Source organism: Brassica napus, unplaced genomic scaffold (assembly GCF_020379485.1).
Source record: "Brassica napus cultivar Da-Ae unplaced genomic scaffold, Da-Ae ScsIHWf_270;HRSCAF=446, whole genome shotgun sequence".
Lineage (NCBI taxonomy): Eukaryota > Viridiplantae > Streptophyta > Magnoliopsida > Brassicales > Brassicaceae > Brassica > Brassica napus.
Genome location: NW_026015992.1, coordinates 122,831 through 131,618, shown reverse-complemented (window position 1 = coordinate 131,618; position 8,788 = coordinate 122,831). Strand labels below are relative to the sequence as shown.

Below are 8,788 nucleotides of genomic sequence, written 5' to 3'. Positions count from 1 at the left end.
GACTACAGTTTAATTTTTTACCAAAATGTATCAAATTTAATTAATTACTTATGTGTAAATAGAATATGTAAAAAGGCACAAGGTAATTGGTGTAGACCAATGTAAGAATGTGTATAAATATTAGCACATAATTCCTTGTAAGAAGAAAATACTACATTTCTTTTACTCAAATTAAATCATAGACATGCAAGTTTACATCTTTGTATGAAATTTTAAATTTAGCACTAACATTTGAAGGGTAAACTAAAATCTATTAAACAAAAATAAAAAATTCAAGTTTGATAATCAAAAATGATGTCGACCAATGATAATTCAACGTATTCGCAATTTCAACTAGTTCCCACTTATGGGTCTTCTTCAGACAACAAGAGTGATGCTGATTCCTCTGGTACGACTACTTACCTAGATCTCATTGCGAACTCTGATTTGTTCCGGGATAAGCTTCATGATTTGCCCCAAGATTCTGGCAGAATTGTCAAGTGAGTTTTTCATATACCTTTCCTCTTTTCTTCTTGTTGTTATTGCTGTGTTATTTAATGTTTCCATGACTGTTTTTGTTGCACATTAATTTGTAAAAGGGATCCTAATGTGGGTGGAGAAATTCTGGATCTGCATCAGCTTTGCATCGAGGTCATAAATCGAGGTGGTATTGAAAAAGTATCTCTAAGTTAGTGCTTCAATTGAACATTAATTAAAATACATAATGCTGTTCTGGCTTTTTTGTTGATTCTAGATGATCAGGGATTGTAAATGCAACGAAGTGATTGGAACATTTAATCTGAAGACAGAAGTGAAAAATGCAGCATATGTTTTAAAGAAGACTTATCTGAAAATGCTCTTTGAGTTGGAGCATATGTATTTCTTCAAAAAACCAATGTCTTTCTTCTAGGAGAAAGATCTGAGTCATTAACAACATTCATCTTTTTCTTTATTATCTAATTCTACGTGGAGATCTGAGATTAAAAACACAACCTCTTCTCCTTTTTTTTTTTTTTGCAGAAGAAGCATTTAAACGCCTTGTTAACGAATATTCAAATCATGACATAGGTACTCAAATACTCGCTAAGGCTGTCACCTTTCTCGTTTCTTGATTGTGTTCCATTTGTGACTTGTATTCTAAAACTTTCAGGCCTTCCAAACTGCAACCTTGTACTTTTCTGAAGGGGTTCACTGATGGGAAGTTCGGAAACGGATACTTTGTAACCATGAAGACGGGATCACATGAGGGGCTCAACACAGAGATGTCGGAAAGTGTATATCCGATTGATGCAGCGACTGCAGCCCCAAATGGTGACGAGGCTGGGACTGAGTCTGAAGCTAAAGAGAGTCTGTAGTGTTTTCTCTGATTGTTGTTCTTGTTGTCTTCTCTGTTTGAAACTTCATCTCTGCTTTTCTATTTCTTTTCAAAAAAAATTTGTTTTATAATAATAAGTTGTAGAAGGGTCCAGTGATTTCGATCTGGAATCTTGGCAACTTTTACATAACAATAATTTGTTTTCTTCCTTATATTGTGATGCAGATAAGTATTTGGAATATTTCCAAATATCTTGTTATTTATTTTATTAGTTATATTAATTTAGATAATTATCATTTATTTGTATTTTCTATATTTTAATGGTTTTTCTACTTTAATTAAGATTAGGGTTTTCCTATCACTGAAACAGCAGATAAATAGGTTGAACGGTCAATCAAGGAACCTTTAGGGTTCTTAGAGACATGTTCTTGGATCAATCAAGAGTTTCTTTTGATATCTTCTTGAGACCAACTTCCTACTTGATGAATTTCATCAAATCGAACAAGGTATAAAGCAAAACAGCTAGTTTATTAATTATCAAAGTCTGAATACAACTTTAGGCTTGACTGCCTATTTATAATAAATCCTTAAATCTAGAAAATCCTAATCTTAATTAAAATATAGAAACCATTAAAATATAGAAATTACAAATAAAAGATAATTATCTAAATTAATATAACTAAGAAAATAAATAACAAGATATTTGGAAATATTCCAAATACTTATCTGCATCATATTGTTTCTTCAGTTTGTTATGTAAGAAGAATTTTCATTAGAGTGAGAATATTTCTGTACCATGATGTGGTCGTATGTTAAACTTAAAATTATTGAGATATGTAAACCCTGAAGACACCTGGTAATCAATAAAATTTTAATTAAAGGAGTTTAGTTCCTAATGAGTTAACAAATGTACAAGCTATTTATTTTAGAAGGTTTCTCACATGGTGAGTCATGAAAACATGTGTCATTTTAAGAAAAGCATTTGAACTAAGTTCAATTCATCAAAGGAGAACAATTTCAATGTGTGAATGAATGTTCTAACAGTCTAAACACTTTTCATTACTCAACTTTGATTTGATGGATGGTTGAGATTAAAGAATAAACTTGCCAAGGAAGTAAGAAAGACTTGGTAAGAAAGTAACAAAAAATTTGAGGAAGTTCGGTCTCTCACCCCACCTCGAAATAGTTGTTTTTGGACCATCACAAAGCAACATGAAGAAAATCCTAAAGAGAATTAAACACATAAAGAAAGGTTGTAGAAAAGGGGAGAGAAGTTTTAACTCCAACTTGAAGATAAAGAAATCATCTTCTGTAATCAAAACCGTTCAAAAAGATTTCTGCAACGATGAAAGGAAGTACTCCGCTAAACCTCCTTATAGTTCTGTTATGTGATTATTCTAGATGTTAAAGATATTAGGGTTCATGTAAATCATGTTTACCTGTGGTATCAAAGCTAATGGTTATAACCATCTATTTTATCCGTACAGTACAATAGATATATGATTCAAATAATCAAAGTAGATCTATACTTATGTAATAAAATTTAGATCTAAATCAATGTTTAAGTTTTTCCGTAAAAAACGACAAGGTTTTCAGAATCATGAATCATACTTTATATGTGTGAATTCTATTTAGATCTCCGAAATTAGAAATAATGAAGGCATAAAAAAAATTTATACATAAATAGTATAAAATCAAATGAACTAATTTATGCATTATTTGTATAGTGAAATAATATTTTATATTGAGAGTACGTAAAATTAGGATAAAGATTGTTAGAAACAAGCGATTGTGAAATGAAAGATTAACGTTTATATAAGTATTGATCATTTTGTGTAGTAAATAGTTACCCAGATGTAAACTATGAACACAAAATACGATCAGATGACTTATGAACACAAAATACGATCAGATGACTTATAGAGTGTTTGTTGTTTCGACTAAGTACAGATAACCTAGTCTAGGTAATGTGATACACCACTTATAAATGTTTTTCAAATACTATGATTATTGATGAAAATATGCATTGTTGCTACCCACATAAACATCATAATTTGTTAGCATATGTATTCAATACTTTTTACGTATTGATTATGTTTCAAAGCCTAATTTAAACTTGTTGTATCCCAAAAAAAAAAAATTGAAAAATTGTCATATAAGGTCTTGTTTATTCTAGTCCTTACCGGTACTGACTTTCCAGTGTGGAAAGAGAATGTTGAGTTCACATTAATTGTATTATACTTGAATTTGACACTCTTCAATGATGAGTCAAATTCACAAATAAATGATAGTACTGAGGAAAAAAATAATTTCCATAAAGCTTGGGTATAATTGTTTTTTTTTTTGGGTGTAATTGAATATATTGAGCATTATGATCTTAAGATGCAATAATTATAAACATTAAAACCTTCTTTATGACAGCTGATTAAGCTAAAACATCTTGTACTGTATATAGAAAAATGGTTTAAGAGTGCAAGAAAATCTTTAGTTGGAAAACTTATGGTACATCTTGCAACAATAAAATAATGACATAAGGTTTATGCATGAATATTGGATTGAAGGGACCTATTTTCGGCCATTTTAAAGAGTTTAGGAAAAAATGTGGAAGATTCATTTCTTTTTCAATTTATCCTAAATTTTCTGTCTTTTCGGTATAAAATATTTCAAGTTAAATATAAGCGTATTTGCACTCTCAACACGTACATTTTTGCCTAATTAGCTGCATACACAATTACACTGTTCATCATTGTTGAAAAAATCATATCGACCATGTTGTCCCTATTACCACTACGACACTAGAAACATAAAATATATTAAATAAAATCTTTTTTAGAGATATGTTCAGATATGTCAGACAAGTTGCTTATTTAATAATTACACTACTCTCTCCCCTCTCCTAATATTATTTCAAATTTTGAATTCCCTCTCTACCTGCAAATCTGAAATTAAAAAAAAAAGAAAAAGATAAATCTGAATTCTTCGTTTAGTCTCTAATTTCAGTTTTTCTGTGAGTCTTCTGTCAATTAAGAGTTGGGCTACCAGTTGTAGAGAACGTAGGACTTCCCGGAACGCCTCCGTCCGTTTCAAAAAAGCTGGGCTAATCCTAAAGCGGAAGGATAAGATTCTATGTATTTTGTAATCGAGTCCGGCGCAGAACCAAACCCACCTCTCCATATCTCTGAGAGAGGATGTTACTTCATGGTCACCCCTTATCAGTTATCACTAACTTTGTGCAATCAGAAAAATACTGAACACGCTGTATGAAGATGACGTCAAAGTTATAAGAGTGTTTCCATTCGAGAAACTTGTTGAGATTGTGGAGATTTCTCTAGGCGCTTTGGTCCTTTTATTACATCGAGACTGTTAAGGGTTGCGAAGAAGCACAAAGCATGGTTTTTATTTGCTGGTACACCTGTTAGATTCCCTCTTCGTGAATTCACTATTGTTACAGGGCTGACCTGCCGCAAGTTCTTACTCTGATGCTCCTTGTTCTTTCATGCAAAATTGTATCATTATCAACTGATCTCTTACAAAAGTTGTTCCTCTTTCGCATCACACATTTGCTCCATCTTAAGGGTTCTCACGTTGTTGATAAAAAAAAGGGCTCTCAGGTTGCTCCTTGGTTAAAGAGCTCACGCCATACAATTTGAAGAAGAATAAGAGATCAAGGAGACGAGGATGACATAAATATTTTAGATAATCGTCCCAATTATTTAAAGCTTTAGTTTTGATTCTCGGCTAGTTTATCAACATTACACGGCAATAATAATGTTATACATCTCCAACATTACTTGATCATATTGCCAAAACTATTGTCCGGCTAATATATATTGTAGTTGGGGTATCAAAATTATTGTTTGGCTAATATTTTATTTAGACATCTAACTAACCATTTCAACATAACGAAAATAAATTACTTTCCAAGAACAAATGCCATCAATAAGGAAGCCTTTTATTCTGGTATGTTGAATCTTTTAAGATGTTTCAAGAGATTGCAATGTCAGAATTCTCTCATTTTGTATTAGATACCATCACCACATAGAGACGAAAAGGATCAAGAAAGGAGTGTATCTTTAGTGGCAGACATAATTGGCGCAAAGATAGTAACGGAGGAAGAGCTTTAAATCACTCTTCGAGCTGCAATGGAAGATATTGACTCCAACTCAATTTAGATTCCTCAAGTGATTTGTATTTATGTGTTAAAGATTTGATTAATTTGTTAAGATATCTTTTTGGCGCGATAAACAAATAGTTGAAAGTCACTTACATATTTATTCTAGATAATAAAAGTTTTAGCCATATATCATTTTTATATATATTTCAAATTATATTTAAAATTCTTTGTTAGATTGCTAGCATTTAATAACATTAAGATCTATTGTTAGATGTCTAAATTTTTTTAATAGCAATAACAACCTATTCATATATTTAAATTTTTCTTTGCATTATTTTGTGAGATTTTTTGTTAACTTGCTAACATATCTAATAACATATAGCAAATTGATTGTATTTTATATGTATCTTTGAATTAGTTGTTGAATTTTTTTGTTAGACGACTAATGTATCTAATAACATATAACAATTTATTTATCTTATTAAAATTTGAATGTTTTTAATTTGCACACATTCAAGATTAATAACAAGTATTATATAGAAGTGTTGTTAACAATGAACAATATTATTACAATCATACACTTTATATGATGTTTGTCAAATCAAAGTTAGACTGCTAACATTTATAATAGCTAATAACAAATTTTTATTTTTGTAAACTTTAGAAATTAGCTACTCAAATGGCATCGTTCAAAACTAAATATTGTATACAGATTCATTGGAATTTCTTCGATTTTTACTCTTACGTGATAATGTGAAGGTGAAGTGGTGAGCACAAAGAGTCAAAGCCATGGCTAATAACAAGTATTTTTCATTGAAAGATAATGTTTAGTTGTACGAAACAAACCATTGGTATGTTCTATTGCATATAACAATCTAAATATAATGATTTGGTTAACTTGAACAAACTTAGTTAAGTCAGTATATTGAGCTAACTCAAATCCAGCTCACTTGGTCAACTCGGCAAAAACAAAATCGGATACCGTTATCATCATCAAAACTTTTTCAGACTGCACTTTCTTTTTTCTACAACGACTGCAACTTCTTCCTATTCGGTGGCTTCACGGATTCTGGATCTTTTTGTAGCATCGCCACATTAATTTAGTCTCTGTATGAGAAAGATACTGAATTGAAAGGTGCATACCATAAATTGTAACCAGATTAACGATGGTGAGTTATAGTTGTGATATAATCGATGATAAGTATGGTGGGGGTTATTCTCAAGAAAAATTATGATGGCGGTTGAAAAAGAATAACACATATATTAATTAATATATAGTGAATGTATATCATACAAAATCTGTATAAGATATTTTTTAGATTTATTTAATTTCGCTGACAGCTGGATCTACCCTTCATACATATTATTTTAGCATGAAACCTACGAAGCCCAAAATTGTCATTTCAGCCTAATCTTCTGCTACAGTAAAACACAACTTGCACTGTTTTAGGCAAATAGCTAATTACCAACTTTTCTATGGATTTTGAGCAAAATGACTCCAAATCTAACATCACTTATGTAAGATGGATGTTGAATGAATTGGCTAGTAAAATAGTTCAATAGTAGGCTAGGTTTGGCTTTAAAAGTATTAAAGTTGTCAACTATGTTCAAAGAGGTAGACCTAAGTAAGTCATAAAAGGTCTTGACACTTCAGAGAGATTGTAATGAAAGAAGAAAATAATTCGAAAAGAAAGGTAACATTTTAATTACCGTAATTGTTTTTGAATCTAATAATATTTTTTTCTAAAACTTGATGGATAAATAATGGTTCTAGTGTACATATAAATAATTTCGTGCATAGATTATTTATGATCAAAAAAATTAATTCATGTGAAACTACTTATTTATGGGAATCAGAAACAAAGTGCTAGGTGAATGCATCGAAACTCCTCATTATGAATAGTGGATTTTGTTTGGATTGATTCCAAACACTTTATGTTCCATCTATTTCCCATAAGTTTTAGTTTCATCAAGAAAACTTGATGACTAGTTTTTAAATCTACTTAAGAATATTAGTTGATAGCCTATATTAGGTAACAGTGGCTAATCAAACTTTTAAAACACATCTAGTTCTGGACATTAAAAGAAAACTAAAACATAAAACATCTACATATGATAAATATCTCTTGTGGCATAAAAGAGGTGAATATATTTTTAATAAAAGAATCTAAAGCTTGGTAAAAGATGGAATTATTCTAAATCTGGATTTTGCCAAGAATGAAATATATAATAATTGCATGAAGGATAAGAAAAAGAAACACGCTGAGAAATGAGCCACAAGAAATACAAAGCTTTCTGAAATTATACATACTGATATTGTAGACCTTTTGACGTTATATCTTTTATAGGTGAAAGCATTCTACTACCTTCACTGATGATTATTCACATTATTTTATGTATATCTATTGCATGAAAGTCTCAATTTTGGATATTACATTACGAGTATTCATAGTTAAAGTAGAGAGACAATAATATATAAAGTGAAAAAACATAAGGCCATATAAAGATAAAGAATTTATGGCAATTTTGATGAAAAGAGACAATGTCCTGGACTTTTTGCCAAATTTCTCTAAAAATTAGGAATTGTATCTAGTAGAAAAAACCTGGTTCTCTATGGCATAATTGTGTAGCTGAAAGGCATAACCGTATTTTTATGGAAATGGTTAGGTTTATAATGAGTTTATGAAAGCTTATGTATATCCTTGTGGATGGATGCATTATGTACTGCATTATATATCTGGAATATGGTTACTAGCAAACCAGTTCTAAAAACTTCTTTTGAACTGCATAAAGGCTACAAACCTAGTATGACACATCTAAAAGTATAAGGATGTCCAACTAAACCAAGAATATATAATCCGCATGAAAATAAATTATATTTCAGAATGATCAGTGGTTTCTTCATAAAGCCACCCTGAGAATTCTAAAGGATTTAAGTTAATTGTCCAAACCATAGTATGTAATAATAGAAACCAATAATGTCAACTTTATAGGAATAGCAACAATAGTGGGACTAATAAAGTTTAAGAAATGATCATTCAATAAATAAGGGTAAATAATATGTTGCCATGTATTTATGAATGTTGAAAATTTTCATATTGTTGTAATATTAAACAATGAGTAAAATCCAATGAATGACTACATACTCCATGATAAAATAGTCTGAGTGTAAGTGGATCTTTCAGACCAAACTCAACTATAATGAAAATGTTGAACGACATAAAGCCAGACGTGTAGCCAAAGGTTTCAATCAAAAAGAATGAATTGATTAGACTGGGCCTTTTTCTCATATGTCTATAACAGACTATAAGAATTGGCATGGCCTTGGTAGCTCAGTACGGTCTTGAGTTCCATCATGGATTAGAAGATTGTCTTTCTTA

At 30.5% G+C, this 8,788-nt stretch overlaps 1 pseudogene; it reads left to right on the top strand.

Moving 5' to 3' along the window:
- The first annotated feature begins 294 nt into the window (after window positions 1–294).
- On the top strand, window positions 295–1,334 carry LOC106359016 (annotated as a pseudogene).
- Window positions 1,335–8,788: the final 7,454 nt, after the last annotated feature.